This window comes from Lagopus muta, chromosome 6, assembly GCF_023343835.1.
Source record: "Lagopus muta isolate bLagMut1 chromosome 6, bLagMut1 primary, whole genome shotgun sequence".
Taxonomy (NCBI): Eukaryota; Metazoa; Chordata; class Aves; order Galliformes; family Phasianidae; genus Lagopus; species Lagopus muta.
In genome coordinates this window covers 15,536,980-15,553,966 of record NC_064438.1, presented here as the reverse complement: position 1 = coordinate 15,553,966, position 16,987 = coordinate 15,536,980, and the positions used below count along the sequence as shown (strand labels likewise).

Here is a 16,987-nt window from a genome sequence, read left to right as displayed (position 1 = left end):
TGCATCCTTGTGTCTTGCTAAAGTCTGAGTTTGCAGCTGATGATACTGTAATAAATTAGTGGGTTGGAAAGGAGTGACGCTAATGAAGCTTGTCTTAATGGGAGGCTGTGGAAGTGCCTATGCTAGGGCTGGTTTTCTGAATTTTTAAAGGGGTGGTAAATATTTCTTGCACAAAGAGACCTTTTTGCATTAGGAATCTGATGCCTGTGTATGCCTCAGCAAACTAGAGGTCAGAAAGGTACTGAAACAGAAGTGCTGTTTTTTCAAATTGATTCGCTTTCATGAAGATCTTAGTTCTGACCACAGCAAGTCTTGTGTGAAATGCAGTTGCTAGCATGTAGAAATGAGAAATATGGAAAATAAATCTTTTGTCTGTGCGTGGCAGTAAGCAACACAGTGATGTGCTACAACAGGAGGCACTGGCTCGTTGCTCACAGCCTCATGATTACTGCTCTGTTTTCAAGTTGAAGTAGGAGAGATGTATTTCATTTCCGTACTTCTGGGTTGGGCAGTGTTGTTGGAAGCATGATGATGTGTCATCCTGTGGCAGCCTTGACTGGCCAATTAAGAAAAATCATTAGTGGGAGACCCAACACTGTGAGGAAAGCTTTGCCCTTGAAAAGAGGAATTTGATGGCATGTCAATGAGCACGGGATGCATTTGCTTTTGGGAGTGCTAGAGTTACAAGTTTGGCTTGGGAAGGAGGGTGTGTGTGACTCTTTCTGGCTGTGTCTCTGATTTCACTGCAGTTCTACTTTATGTCTCTAGTTGAGTGAAACTGGGTACCTGTAGTAGAATTTTAACTGGAAGCATGGATTTGTTCTTCTTTTGTTCTAATTGTAATGGTTTTGAGTGGCCTCTCAATGACCGCTGTAATGGTTTACAGTGCCGCTGGTACTGTAAGCTAGTCAAAATCCAAGGAGAATCTTTTCCCATGCATAATTATATGCCTGTCCTCTTCATTGTCCTGCTTCTATTGTCTGACTCTGCAGTGCTTGAGAAAAGTTCTCAACCAAGTCTTGGAGGTGCTTGTTCCAGAAAAGACTGCTGTGGTAAGATCAATTACAATGTGTTGCACACCATGGATTTGTTTGCTTATCCATGAAGTTGGCTGGTTATTCATACTGGACCCTGGACCTCTGCAGTGCAAAACATTCGCTTCCCACCAGAACTTGTTCAGTAGATTCGAACTTTGCAGCTTGAGAGCAGAGCTCTGGATGTCCAGGATTTCTACCTTTCTTTGGTGATGGTGCTTGTAGCATTCACAGTTTCTCAGTCCACACCAGTACAGTGGAGATCACAGAATCACAGAATTTTAGGGGTTGAGAGGGATCCTTGGGGATCGTCTGGTCCAGTCTCCCACTAAAGCATGTTCACTGCAGCAGGTTGCACAGGAGAGTGTCTAGATGGGTCTTGAACATTTTCAGAGGAGACCCCACAACTTCTCTGGGCAGCCTGTTTCAATGTTCTGTCACTCGCAGTTAAGATGTTCTTCCTTATGTATGCACGGAACTTCCTGTGGTGCAGTTTTTGCCCACTGCTCCTCATCCTGTTGTTGTACTGAAAAGAGCCCAGCTCCATCCTTTTTTCTGTTGCACAGATTTTTATAAATGGTGATGAACAGAGATGGCAGATGTGCTTCTGTGGACACTTTTTTTATATGAAATTAAGTCAAATCTCTAAATTTTAATTGCTAATTTCTTTTGGAAAGAGCGGTTAGTCTCTGACCTACATATGGGACTCAAGTGTAACTTTCTGGTTCTAAGACTTTGTTATTGAAAAAAAATAAAAAAATTAATAAAAAAAAATCTAAGTACTAAGACCACAGGGATGCTGTGTCTCTGCTCTACTTTTATTTCTTTCCCTTCACTGTTAGTAGTGTGAACTTCTTCAAGAAGAAGGAGGCTGCATCTGCAAATGAAGAGTTAAGGGTGGTTTATATCATTTGCTGTTTGTATGCTCATGGAGGAATTATTGGAAAGATCTCTTTGAGCAAAACTATTAGGTTTTTCTCATGGCCTCTCTGGAGGCCTTTTTTTTTTTTTTTCCATCTTGTTCTCAGTACAGAAAATGTGATCTGTGAATAAAGGATTCCAGTATTGAAGCCTGTAGATTTTTGCCTTGCCCAAAATACAAAACCAAAAGACCCACACAAAGAAACTTCACCCTGAAACATTTCTGAAACTATTATTTTTCTGTGCATAAGTTCTGTGCTGAAAAGTACCCTGTTCCTGGAATTGTGTAATCTGCTTTTGCTCATTTCTAAGGAGGAAGTCTTTTCAGCTTTTCATGCGTACAGACTTTTAAGCTACCTTAACTGAGTCCTCAGTAGAGATACTGCCTCAATGGCAATGTTATTATGAAAATGCTATGTAATTCAGAGTTTAACAAACATTCTAGGCTGACTTGCTTCAGGATCTGGATGTAAGGATAAAGATCTACAATGCTGAGAAAGCCACACTGAAGTGAAGAGTATTGCCAAGCAGTGCAGAAGAGTTGATCTAGATCGAGGAAACAGATGTAAAAAATTAGTCTACAAAATGGAGAAGACAGCTAGTTTCATATATCAAAAGCGGCTCCCCTTATTCAAGGACCCCAAATACTTTACAAGCATCGGTGAATAATTAATTGGTACAGTTGTGGTGTACTTCAGAACTAGCGGGTGCCATAAAAAAAACCTCAGCTGAGTTACTCATCTGGCTTTTGGCCTTAAAGAATGCTGTATCAAAAGGATAAATCAATGATTTGCAGAAGACACCATTTTTAATGGAAGGGAGAAGAAGATATTGGCCCTCATTTCTGAAATGAGCTTTTACTACGCGTGATGTTCTTGAGCATCCTTTGCATTCAGGGCACTCGCTTTCAGCTTTTATAGGACGCTGTTTGCACCTGTTTGAAACTCCTACCCTCTCAAAACAATTCGTACTGCAGTGCATATGATTCTCCCTGAGGGAAGAAAGAGAATAAACCGAACGTCAGATATTAGCTGCAGTGCTTAGTGCACTGCTGGGAGGCACTTGGATACAACAGCTATACAGGCAGCGTTGGGAGCGAGGCAGCACAGAAGAGAAAGTGTCCGTGCCAGCAGATTACGTGTTTGATGTTCTGTACAGTATTTCTCTAGAGCACAGCTACGTTTAAGCACCTAAGTCAGAAGTATTTTTGCTTCACAGCCCCCAGCTATTAAGTGCAGCTGCAGCACCTCACAGCTCTAGCAAATGGAAGTAGCTCTTCAGGCTGAGGCAAGTCATCTCTGCCAGCAGAGCTTATCTTGATGTAGGTTAGGTGGGCTGGCAAGATCCTGTGATCTCTGTAATACGTGCTGATCAAAGAAAGCATAAATCTATGAACTAAAAATCATTTTGTGATTTATTTTCATGGACAGGATTTTTTCAAGAATTTATTTAGGGTTAGGGAAACTACTTGCCACTGATTTTCCTTGGGGCATCAGCACTGATTCTTTGCAGCTCTCTGGGAAGCGTCAGGCCTGAAGCAAGCAGAAGATGCTGGCAAAGCTGTGTATACAATTCATGAGGTCCTTGTGGGCAGAGGACATAAATGGCATGCTTATGTACCAACCATGGATCTTTGGAAAAGAGGCTATCTCCACAGTGCCCATGGACACCGATGGACAACATCAGTGGCTGGAGCTTTTGCTGGAAATTGCTGCCAGTTGAAGGAAGTACAGTGATACTGCAAAGCATGCTGGTGTCAGAGTATGTGACTTGTACACCAGGTTTTTGATCACTCTTTTTACATAGTGTTCTTTTGGATGGCATCGAAGGTGTTAGGATAGTGGTTTTCAACTTATTTTTGTCTTCATTGATGGAGCCATGCTTTCCAGTCTGACCTACGGATTTTTTTTTTTTTAAAGATCATTTTCTGAACGGTTTCCTAATAGAGAACCTTTATACTCTCAGCAGTGGAATTTCTGAGCTTTAGAAGCACTGTTTTAATGTAAGAAAATTGATGTTAATGCTGTGTCTGCATGGATGCTGTATGGTGCGCCTTGGATGTGTTTCTGTACTGATTTCCTCTCAAAGATAGGCTTCTTAGTATATCTCATACAAAGAGACTTCTAGTTCTTTTTTGAGACTTTTGAAGTGATTTTTGTGGTAAACCATAACAATGTCTTCATACCAACAAATAGTGGAGGTATTTTTTCTTAGATTAATTCCACCTTCTGCCTTTATTTTGTCATTCTCTGAGCAGAAACAAGGCAACAGTATAATTCTTACCCAATTTCTGCTTTGTTTGACCCCTCTCTATGGAAACTCTTCTTCAAGGGTCATAATCATGCATTTGAATTGAGGCACTGTGTGATCCCTTCTGCTGTGCCGGAGGGGCAACATAAAAATGACAGAAACGATGAGACAAAATGCAGTGTGAATAAGATCCAGTAGCCTATTTTTGAAAAGCTTTGTTGAAGGCATCGCATAAAAGTGACAGAATATAGTTTTATGGTATAAAAAATGAAGGGAGAATTATGTAGGCAATCCTTTCAGCCTAGTAAAAATACCACAGTGTACAGAAATTGAAGTGATAGGGCTTTCTGTGATCTAAATTGGCATCTAATCTTAGTCAGTAGGTGAAACAATTCTTGAAAACATTGCTAATAGTAATTGTTTTTTTTTTTTTTTATCACTTAACAACAAAGTTGTGTTTTAAAAACATTCGTTAGGTGAATTAAGACAAATAAGGCAGTTGAAATGATAATAAAATCTCTGCAGGTAAGGGAAATTCCATGTCCCGCATTGCATTTATAGTTGTAGAGACCTTTATTTTAATGTTTTGTCTTCCAAGAAACTGCAATTCTGAGCGGGGAAGTGTGGTTAAGAAAAAAATGCCTCTGTTTAGAAAGAAAGGGAACTCTTGAGTGGGAGAATCATCCCGCTTATTTGAGATAAGATCAATCTTTGACTTCCCTCAAGAGGGAAAAAATGTGAGTTGCTCTTTCCTTCTGCTGCACAGGGAGTCAAGACGTCCCTCTGAGGTTCTGCCCCTGACACTAAAATAGGTTTTGTTCTGTTTATTAAAACTATTTTCTTTCCTCTTCCCCCCAACTTCTTTGGATGTGTTTAAAATTATAAATCTGGTAAATAAATGAAAGCAAAACTCGATTTTGTGAAGTTCCATGCTGTTCAGCAGACTTACTGTTTGAGTGAGCCAGCTTGTCTGTCCGTCAGACCACTGTGAAATGAAGACGGTTATCTCCAAATGGCTTCTGAAGGTAAACGCCATCAAGATTTTGAGTGCTGACAGGAGGATGGAGAAAGGAAATTCCTGCATAACTAGACCGTCCCATGAGAAATCACAGGCGGTTCTGCTTTCTTGTCTGCTCTCCCATTTCAGCATCTTACCTGCAAAAATTCTGAAAACATTTCACTGACAAATTGCAACTTAGAGTAGAGGTGAGTTTGTTGGTTTTGCCTTTTGTTTTGAATTTTCAAAGAGCATCACAGCATTGTAGGCTGCTGAGCTGACAGAAGAAAGATCAGTAGGAGGACGAGTTTCTCAGGGCAAATTTCCTCACCCAAGACCAAGACAGCAAAGAACTGTCAGGATACGTTTTTGTTCACAGGAACAGAGGAAGAGCTGGTCACCTATCAGTCAGTCTTTGTAGATGAGTTGTTATGAAGAATCGTGGCTGACTCCAGCTGGTGTCTGGGGTGTTGTGCTAGGCCTGGAGACATAACTAGGAAAGGGTTGCTTTGATATATCTGTCATGTATCATCCTTGCTGTGCTACTTGCTGGCACTGCAGACCATCTTGATGATAGACAAAGAAACCTGAGCTTGGCATGTAAATGAGCGAAAAAGTGATTTCTTCTCTTAAGAAGTATACCATTCCCTTGTTGTTGTTATTACTTTTTTTTCTAATGGATGAATGGAATTTCTACAGTGCCTTCCCACCCTGGCCCATGGCTGTCCAGAATAGTCAGTTGCTCATTCACATTGCTGCAGGGGTAATTTTGCTTCGGTGATGGACATGGAGTTGTGCTGAACTTGTGCTTGGTTATGAACTCTGTTTTTTGCAAGGGAGCAATTTTTAACGTGCTTTCATTTTTAAGCCTATTATAGCTCCTTCACTTTGATTAATCTCGTTGTGGAGCTCTTTACTCTTTTAGCTTGTGTAAGGTGCAAGTCTGGTCACAGTAACAAGTGTTTCTGCTATTTCCCTCACAGTTGATGGAGGAAGAAAAAGGACTATTGATTTTATATAAAAATGAGTTTAATGAGACTTAAAGGTAAGACTTGATTCAGGGCTTATTGGAATCAGTGCTGATCATTCATTACATTGCAGTGGATTTCAGGCTTTGGTATTTGACATACTGCCATGCTGCTACGGGGGTCAGCTGTCTGCATAGTAGGAGTTTTGCAGATCTTCATCAATTGTTCAAAAGCAGCAAACTTGTGTTGTGAGAGCAGGGAATGGGAAGCAAGCAAACCAGATAGTTAACGCTGCTACTTTTATTTCTGCGGCCTTCTCTTACCGTTTTGTGCATTTTGACCTTGAACATGTGGCCATGTCTAACAAAGCATGCAAGTACAGATAATGCAATAGATCTTTAAAAACATTATGGAAGTTTTCAGAGATAATATCATTAACTCTGTGGTGAGTTGCATTAAGTGCTAAGAACTTCCTTTTTAATTATAGCATGAAGAGTAGAGAACTGGGAAGAAGGGAAACATGAAACAAACATAAGCACAAGCTAGTGATTCACAGATTCAACTGTGTCAACAATTGGGCTCAATCTCGCCTATGGGCAAGTCCTGTTCTGTTTTCCTTGTCATATGTGTATGTGTTGATGCTCTGTCTGTGAGCTGCAGCCTTATCCTTCAGGAAAGAAATATTTCTGTGTCGTGGAGCACAAAGACAGCACTGCTGCAAACCAGCTTGCAGCACGCATCCCTGAAAGATCAGACCATCTTCTTGGCTGTAATTCTCTCTACAAATTACTGCTGTGGCCAAGCTTCATTCCTGCCCCCCCTCCCCTTCTTTTCCTCTCTAAATGCCTAGTTCCACCTGATAGAGAACTGTGTGAACAGTGCATTGCTCTCACCTCTTCAACCCTCAGCAGTTTAAGTACAGAAGCAGGCTTTTTATTTACCTTGCTCCTGAAAATGCCATCCCATAAGTTTCTTTACTGTACAAAGTTAGGTGATGCATTTTCAGCTGAGGTAAATTGCTGTGACAGTCCACTGAAATTAAGAATAAATGTATTATATTGATAAAAGATGCAGTTAATAGAAATGGGGATAAAATTGTTATCCATGCATCTGCTTTTAAAGAAATGCAGCTACTTCTAAGGTCTCTGTAAAGACCCACTTAACCTATATATCTAAAATCTAGGAATTCTAAAGAAAACAGCAAAATGGAATATCTTTCTTGGAGCTTACTCTTGTCTGTCAGGCGTATAGGATGAAGACATTTTTTAATAATAATAATGAATAATGATAACGAAATATTGCTTTTCTGTTATGTTTGCTGTTAGCAATGAAACTACAAATGAAAGGAGCAGAGCTCATATACCTTGTAAGCTAAATGGAAGTAGGAATTATATATATTAGCTATTCTAAAATTTACCTAACACCTTTCCTTAGGAAGCAGGTGTTTGCTCTCATATACATCATTCAGTTTAGCAGTAATGAACATCTTTTTAAGTTGATAGCTTTAAACCACAATACAAAATTAGTACTTTATCCTTGATTCCACCTTATTTATTGCTGCTGCTCTACAAGTCCCCCTGGACTCATTTTCCTGTTGGCACTGCACATACCACTTGACATCAGTGGACGACATACTTAATTCTGTGCCTGTGCTGCTGCTCTGTAGTGATGGAATATATATGTGTATATACACACACACGCATATAGGCTGTCTTTCCTGATACTTGCCTAGACAAAAAATACCACATTTGTATGGGAACTGTTAGGTGATGGCCTGAACCAGTGATTGAGCACCTGGTGAAGGGGTGTACCAGCCCTGGGAGCACAGGTGTGAGCAATTCACCAGTGCAACCAGAAGGGGTGGACCCTGGGTCCCCTTCTTCCTAACCTCATTTAAGGGCTGGCAACTGAAGGGGAAGCATCTCTCCTTGGAGACTGCCTCTTTATGGAGTTTCTAGTGAGCACTGATCCTCAGAAAGGGTTAGCTATTTCTTCTTTATTTTTGGTTGTTATCTTTCTTGCGTGATCTGAAACTGGTTAAAGGCAATTTTATCAACTGCCTCCTATCCATATGTTGTTGCTGATACACATTCATCTTTGCATGGTGGTGCTTCATTCTATTTGCACACAGCGACATTCCTTGTCTCCTCTGGAGGCCTTTACCTGCAATGACTCCAGAAGGCAAGAGGTACAAAACAACTTGCTGTTATCTGGCCTGTGGGAGAGGGAAGGAGGGCAAGTGAAGCTTGCCAGGCAGCCACTGTGTTGACACCTCTTGGTAGTTTTGTGCAGGCAGCCTCATGTTTGGGCTGTTTTCTGCTCCCTTGAGTGGAGGCAGCTGAGCTTAATCTCCCATTCACCAATATGGCATTCTAGAGGTTTTCTTGTGAAGGTGGTGAGATTGTGCACAGCAACATGGCTCACAGAGCAGTGCCTATGAACTGGGATCTGGAAGTATAAGTTATTGTACCTGAGAAATCTCCCCACAGTTTAAGATACGCACTGATGGGATTACAAAGTGTTTACAGTGCCTGTGCTGTCTAGTAGATGTTTTTCTGTTTTCTTTCTTGAGGGTATGTTCTGAACATGAGAGAGTCCATCCATATCTTCTCAAGTGCCGCTGTGAAGCGCTTGCACTGCTTGTTGTGAACGCTCACATCTGTGTATGCTTTGCTGTGTATTGTCTCCAGTAGTGCTGTGTGGGTGGCAAATAAGTCTTTGAAGAGAAAGACTTTTTGAAATGGCACAGATGCAGCTGTGTTTTTCCAGGACTTGCACTTTTAGCATCTGTGGTGTTAATAGTAACCTCCAAATCCTCATTTCTTTTATGAATTTATGTAGTAAAATCTGTGCTTAGGTGGCGAGATGCCTCTTACTCTTTATGCTTTTGACGTCTTTTTACCTAGTCAATGAGAGTAGAGAGAAACTGACATCTGGAGACATTTGGGAAGTGACAGCACAGAAGAACTGAAAGTCTTCCTAATGAGCCAGTGCTCTCTGTGCAGTCAGATTTGGTGCACAAGACAGTGTGGTTGCTGTTCTTTCTTTTTGCCTGGTTTACTAAGTGCCTTTGCCTATATGAATTTCTGAACACTCATATTTTTCTTCCAGTCTCCTGCAAGCTGTGGTGATGTTTTGCATACTGTGTCCAAGGTCAAGGAAAATCAGTGACAAAACCAGAAGTAGAAGTGAGAATATTAGATTCCTGCTTGTTTGAGCGAAAGGTAGAAGCTGCTTTAATGGGTACTTTTTAACTTAGTAGATGATTTTTGGACACATCAAGAGAACCTCTACCAGCAACAGAGTAGTTGTGAATGAACTTCTTAGCAAATGAATACATGTGATTGCTTCGGATAGGACTTTTTTTTTGCTTATCCTCAAATGACATTAATGGTATGACTCATACTTCTTTATAAGAACAGTATTATATTTTCAAAGACTTAGTGTCCCCCTAAGCTGGGGAATGAAAGGCAGAGCACAGCCCTGCTGAAGGGGACTTGGAAGTGCTGGATGGCAAGGTGCACGTGAGTCAGCAGCATTCTCTTGCAGCCAGAAAGCCAACCATATCGTGGGCCACATCAAAAGAAGCCAGCAAGGTGAGGGAGGTGATCCATCCCTCTGCTCTGTGCTGATGAGACCTCACATGGAGTACAGCATCCAGATATGGTGTCCTCAGTACAGGAGAGACATGGCCTGTTGGAGCATGTCCAGAAAAGGGCCACAAAAATAATCCAAGGGATGGAACACCTCTCCTGTGAGGACAGGTTGAGAGAGCTATGGCTGGAAGAAGAGAAGGCTCTGGGGACACCTGACAGTGGCCTTTCAGTTTCTAATGAGGGTGCTGTAAGAATGAGGGTTCAGGTTCTTTAGCAGGATCTGTTGTGAAAGGACAAGGGGAAATAGTTTCAAACAGAGGAGAGATTTAGATTTGATCAAAAAGGAAGTTTTTGCAGTGAGAAGCAGGTTGCCCTGTGAAGTGGTGGGTGCCCCAACCCTAGAGATATTCAAGGTCAGGCAGGACAGGGCTCTGAGCACCTGATCTAGTTAGGTGTCCCTTTTCATTGCAGGTGAGTTGGTTCAGATGGCTTTTCAGGGTCCCTTCCAACTCAAATGATTCTGTGATTTAAAGGAACTGAGTTATTTGGTGTTGGTGTTCAAGAGATGGTTAGGTTTAGTGGGAACTATGGGTGATAGGTGGATGGTTGGAATGGATGATCTAGAAGGTCCTTTCCAGCCTTAGTGATTCTGTGATTCTACCTCGTAATTGTCAGTATATTATCTGAGCACCTCCTAGCATACTAAGTAACATGACTCAACTTGTGGTTTGGTATAGTTTGTTTCCTTTTTCCTCTTCGTGTGTTTTAGTTAACAAACAAGAAAATCAGTCTTATGCCAAACACCAGTAGTTGGCAGTTTCTAGAAAATCAAACTGTTGTCTTGCAGCTCATTGGGAAGCATCTGCTACTAGTGAAGCAAGGCTCTCAGGAGAGTAATAAAGAATTCCTAGTAAAATGCAAAAGTATGGGAGTGTATCTTACAAACATCCTAAGTCATGTAGATAAATAGTAAACATCAGAGATGATGCTGTATTCTCTTGCATGTGTAAGGTTAACATAGCTGTGTTCCAACTGATGTGTTTGAGAGACTTCTTGAAATTTCTGGAAAATGAGGAGTGGGCTCCCTTAAGAGAATGCCCACAGCTCCAGAGAAGACAGAGTCTCTTGGTCCAGCCAAGCAGTTTACTGCGAATTCTGTGGTGTGTATATTGTCCTGTTAGCTTCAATGAGTGTGCTTCAATTTTTTTTATCTGGTGCCACAAATTCAATTCAGATTCTAATGAGGACATGACGAGAGCTGCATAAATGATGTCTGTATCAGTATTAGAGTGGTCATCTATGGCAAAGATTGCAATGTGTTTGTCTTACCTTGAAACTGAACGTCTCAGTGATGAGGCTGAGCATGCACTCTTATCCTTCTCTTTCCTCTGGCATACAAATGTAGAATTCTTTATGTCCAACAGCAGAATTTCTCTAGGAGCAACTGTGAGGCTTTCTCCAAACTACCCAGTTGCTGATGTGTCTCCTGAATTGCAGGTGACTGGTCCATATCTTTGCTCCAAGTTGCCATAGCAGAGGTTTGACTTAGATATTCCTCATTCTGATAGCCCAGTGATGGGACACAAGCGTCCTAATGAACATGTTAAGTATAAGTGACTAAGCAAAAGTAGTCATCACTAAACATTCTGTGATGACAGTTTCCTTCTGTTTCCTGAGTGACAACTCGTGCATTCTTGGTCTGACCTTTTCCTAATTCCCTCACCCCAACTGCTTACTGACCAATTTCAACTAAATGTGGTACAGGGAGGCAGAAATTGCAAAGATAAGAGATTCCTAAGTATTCTGTGTAACAGGTTTACTCAAACTGGAGAGACGTATTTATTTTTTCTACTGTGGGAAAAGCTACAACACGAACTCAGCACTTACTTAACTGCAGCAAATCCATGCTGGAGAGAAGTGTTATGAGTGTCCTGGCAGTGGGGAAGCATCAACTAAAGCTCCTGATTTGAGAAGCCTGAGAATCGAACTGTGAGGCACAGTGGGGATAGAAGGAATCTATTGCCCAGGGCCTGTTTTTTTTTTTTCTTTTTCTTTTTTAACCAACAGAGCCTGGCAAACTTAACACAAATTACTAGATTTTGGATTACTCGGTGACCTTCTTCAAGGTGATTTACAAAACCTTATTTTGGTGAAAATGTTTGCCTGAAGTTTAAGAAATTCATTGTCCTTGTCTGGAGATATCCATCAAGAGGGTAAGCATGAGAGGAATTAGTAGGCATAAGAAGGATTATTATTTTTAGCTTCCGATGAAGCTCCTGTGAGAGCTCACTCTTCCTTCAGGAGAGAAGTCTAAAGTTTTTTTTTCTATGCAGGAGACTGACAAATGCACTCTGGGATGTGAAAGGTAATGCAAATGTAAACTTATGAATATATGTATTGTATTTTGTTAATGATATGTATATGCTAGAAGATACTAGGGGAAATTTTCTTCTAGAGAAGCACAACTACATTTTATTACTTTAAAACGAAGCAAACAATCAAATCTCTACAAATTTATGAAGTACAACTTCCTGTAATGAGTAAATCCAGCCTCTAATTAAAGGAGACTGTATTTTCACGTTTTGTAAATTGGGGGAAATACTACTTTTTTCAGCAGTCGGTGCCTGAGAATGGAGTAATGTGGTTTGGCAAGCCATTCTGACTTGTAGCCAAAGATTTGGAGATGGACAGGTGCTTTCTGAGCCTTGTCACTTTTTTCCCCTATCTGATCACCTAGTGTACGAATGATCTTCCACTCCTTGCAAATTACAAGGCAATTTGCAAGCACGTGCATATTTACATGTGGGAAATATGCTGACAATTATCTTTTAATTTTCTTTTCAATTTCAGGAAACTGTCATAGGTTAAAAAACAAACAAACAAAAAAAAACCAACAGAGTAAAACTGATGGATCACATCAGGCTGAAAAGAACATTGCTGCATTTGAATGTGAGCAGGTCCTAGTGAGCAAATCATGGAAGTGATTGTTGTCTCCTGTCGAGAGCAAGAGCAACGGTGGTGCCTTGGCTACATAGCGGAATGAATTGCAGTGAGTTCCTTCGCCATGCTGAGGGATGTAATTAACAGTATAGAGCTGGTGGGAGGATAGAAGTGTTCGCAGCAACATGGGAACTGAAAGACTTCCCCTGCCATTGTTTTGGTTTAGATTGGCAGCTTTCCAATAAAGTCAACCCACCAATAATTCATGTAATAGAATGCGGACTGCACAGGATCTATGAACAGAGGGTAATATGCTTCTTGGAGACTTTCTTTTCAGAAATAAAGTTTTTCTTAATTGCTTTAATTGATCTAGGCAGTAGATATCTGATTCTATTAGTACATCTGTTGCTAATGAAATCTGTGGTAGGGAATCTTTAAGTAGTCTATTTTTGACAGTGCTGCTGTAACAATAATTTAAATGCTCTGAACCCTGCGAACAGAGCATACACCCTGATGTGCTTTTTGTGTCTGCTTATTAGATGGAAACAGCTGGGTAGCAGAGAACATGATTTGTAACTGGGGTTTCCCTATGTGGTAAAAGGCTGTGGCCATTCACCCTTGCTCTCTAAAGTTTGTTATAAAAACAATACAACCAGGTTGTATGGTATTTATAAGACATTCTCCTCTTCAGAATATTTTCATTCTCCTGATCAACTGGCCATTTTTGCCATTCTCTATAGGCTGAGCTGGAATTTTGGGTTGGAAAAAATACTGTGAAGCAAGTGACTTTCTCATTCTTATTTGTAGATTCTGGTCAAAGTTTGTTCAGAGGAGGAATCTTTAGAATACTGCCTCTTGAAGAATGATGATTTTTCTGCTTATGTGAGCTGCCCTTTGCCCCAGGGCTGTTAAGCTGCCTTTTATTTTGCACCTATGAGTAATGTGCTTAAATCGTGAAGTTGGAAAGCAACGTCTGTGGGGCCTCCTGTTTTGATGTCTCCCTGTGTCTTTCTCCAGATGTGACGAGAGCTAACGCTTCAGAATTAGTGCTTTGTGTAGCAAAGCTAGACTGAAGCTAAGGCTTTCGTAGCAGGTGATTTACAGGACCTTGAAGATGTAGCAGCATCTCCTACCATCTTCACATGGGAGCTGTGTAACCATTTGTCCTCCCTACCTTGACTGCTGATGCCTTGCTCGCTCCAGTTGCCTTTTGTGCTGTGTGGCTCCTTCTTTTATTGTTTTTTCTTTTCTTGGTATGATTTCACATGGGGATGGGAGTGCCCTGCCGAGATGGTAAGCCAACTCTGAGGCTTTAGAAGGCACATAGAGGATAAAATATCCTAATGTGGTTGAGGTGTGTGTATTATGTGTTGTCTTGAACTTAAGAGAATGTCAGGTTTCTCACGTGCTTTACTTGGTATTTTGTTGCATGCTTGCGGCAAGCATCCAAACATGTAGTAATTGAAATTACTTTGGCCTTTGACAGGATTGCAATTGTTTTATTATTAAAGGATTTCTTTTGCCTGTTTTGTGTTAACACACATCATCATAAAGGTCTTGACCGGAAGGCTGTTATTGCCATCCAGAGGCCTGCGTATGCTGTATAGTTGTTTAATGCAGATTTTGGAATGTTCACAGCAGAACCTTAGAGTTGGCAAGCTCCTAACAACAATTTAAAAATCCTCTAAAAATTGAGAAATAGTACATGTACAGTGCAGCTCAATTTCTGTCTTGCTGTAAGACTTATCTGATAATCATGTCCTCAAAGTTCTTTAAAAAAAAAAAAAAGCTGGCTGTTATTTAAGGATTTTTATTAGTCCTTCCTTTGGAGAGTTTAAATAAAGGCAGAATTTAATTTTAATTAAGAATTAACCTTCAACAGTCTTTCTTTCTGCTTGAAGAGGTGACCTTTATAAAATGCCAATTACTTACCCAGGAGCCTGCTATTTGCATTCTTATGTCTATATATGGTATAGATATATACGTAGATCTACATATATTTCTATTATAGATAGATGTATATTGTATTTGCATTTATATATGTCAGTAAAGGAAGGCACTTTAAGGCATGTTACTGGTATTTAAAGTTCCTTTAGTTTGAGCTGTGCTGTTACATAGACATGCATGGAAAACCCGTAGCTGGGGTAGGCCAAGAATGTTCCACATCAAATAGTTAACTGGAGCCCCGTTAGAAAATGGGACTTAAGCTGGGGCAATATGAGGGCTGTAATCTAGGAATCGGGTTGTATGTATCTGAGTTACAGCTGTGCTTAGAGGCATTGGTAGAAATGGTGATGGCATGCACCAGACCATTTATAAGAATATAGTAAGAGAGACTCTCTGACTCCAAAAGAATTTAAGGCTGAAAAATGTTGGAAAGACTGCACTGAGGGAAAATTGACTGTCCAGATCACGCTGTTTGATTACATTTCTTCTAAACCCCTGCTAAGCATGCTCTCCCATGGACTGACCTGTCTTTTCTTGTTCTGAGATCAATCACTCATTCATGTGCACAATTTTCTCTACTCATGCTAGGAAGTGTAGATGGGGAAACGTTGAAAAACTTTCCTTAACTAAGAAGAGTGCGAGTAAACACAATTTGTTGAGAATGATGTCTAGTATTCCAGTTAAAGTCTACAAATTAAATTTGCTTTTAATATGCTCTTATGGTTGAATTTCAAATATATTTAAGTTTCTAAAGATGGGAACGGATGCTTAGCAAGATTTTGGAAGGCCTTTAAATTGCTTAGGTGCCTTTGGAAATCCCTGTGGGTGTCTGTGTGCCCATAATCTCAGTAAATTTGCAACTCTGTAGAACTTGTTGTTCAGCATTCCAGATTTGAACAAGGTTTGGAGTTTCTGACTTCTCTTCCTGCAGATGTATTTATTGCAGCTGGGAATACTTGCAGTGCTGACTGCAACTGTGTAAATGTGAAATGGGCCAGTTTTAAATCTGACCCTCAATAACGCAGGCATACAATGCCATAGAATCATAGAATGGCCTGGGTTGAAAAGGACCACAATGATCATTCAGTTTCTATCCCCTGCTATGTGCCGTGTCACCAACCACCAGACCAGGCTGCCCAGAGCCACATCCAGCCTGGCCTTAAATGCCTCCAGGGATGGGGCATCCACAGCCTCCTTAGGCAACCTGTTCCAGTGTGTCAACACCCTCTGTGTGGAAAAACTTCCTCCTAATATCTAACTTAAACCTCCCATCTCAGTTCAAAACCATTCCCCCTTGTCCTTTCACTATTACCCTTGTAAACAGTCGTACCCCTTCCTGTTTATATGCTCCCTACAAGTACTGGATGCCCTCAGTGAGGTCTCCCCAGAGCCTTGTGCGAGCATGAGGATGATGGCAGGTAGTATCACAGAGGAAATTTTAGCAAACATACTAATTTAATAAGATGAAATATCTCCACTTGTAATCTTAATGTGCTTTTCTAGTTTTATTTTTCGAGTGGAAGGGCTAAAGACTGTGGTGTCGAGTGAAAGCAGTGTAAATGTATCTCTTTGAAAATGCTAATCTGCCAATTAAGTTTCACTCTGAGAACCAGTTAGTCTGTTACTTTATTCCTTTTTTTTTTTTTTTTTTTTTTCTTTCATTCTGCAGGATTGTTTTTATGTAACAAAGAGAAATAGCTATTAACCCGATGCAATAGAATGTTGCAAATGATGAAATGACTGCTGGGAAGTAATTGTCACTGAAATTTGTACTATGCATTACTAATTTTATTCCTGACATTTGCTCCATCATGTCTTTTGGGCGCTCCTTATAGAAAGCAAAATTACCCTGAGTCAGCTAACGTTAACTAGTAATGCATTTTTTTGTCTACAATATGCCCTAGATAATTGAAGAGAGGGACCTTTGGAGACTGAATTTAGTGATGCTTTAGCTTCTTGTATTTTTTTTAAGTTCTCTCTTTTTCTGTGATAATGCTGTATATGTTTCTTTCTTTACTTCCGTTATCGTCTAATGGTTCTTTAGTATCCAGTGCTGGCTCTTCTCTGTTAGTCTGTGACAGGTTATTTTGACAGCTTTGGGAATAAATGATGAAACTTTGCATTTTTTCATTGACTAGTCCTTCTAATGAGCTTTATGTTAGGCCGTGGAAGGAGCCTCTGGTGAGACCGCTTGTTTTAAATTGTTGTGCAAGGTGGGACTGCAGCTTGGCACTCAAAAGGCTGCAACCAGGTTGCAAAAATCTGTCTGATTGCAAGTGGCAGTAAGCGTAGATGGTGAGAGGGAAAAAGGCTATATGAAATAGACATATGGAG

The 16,987-nt window shown here is 40.5% G+C and overlaps 1 protein-coding gene across 8 annotated transcripts in view; it reads left to right on the top strand.

Moving 5' to 3' along the window:
* TSPAN4 (tetraspanin 4) overlaps nt 1–16,987 on the top strand; it is a 390,254-nt gene that overhangs the window by 26,142 nt on the left and 347,125 nt on the right. For 2 of the 8 annotated variants that reach the window (XM_048948858.1, XM_048948855.1), the window contains exon 1: nt 8,082–8,150. The exons of the other annotated variants lie outside the window; for them this stretch is intronic. The gene's annotated coding sequence lies outside the window, so the exon portion shown is untranslated. Of the gene's footprint in view, nt 1–8,081; nt 8,151–16,987 lie in introns of those variants that run through there. 8 annotated transcript variants of the gene reach the window in all.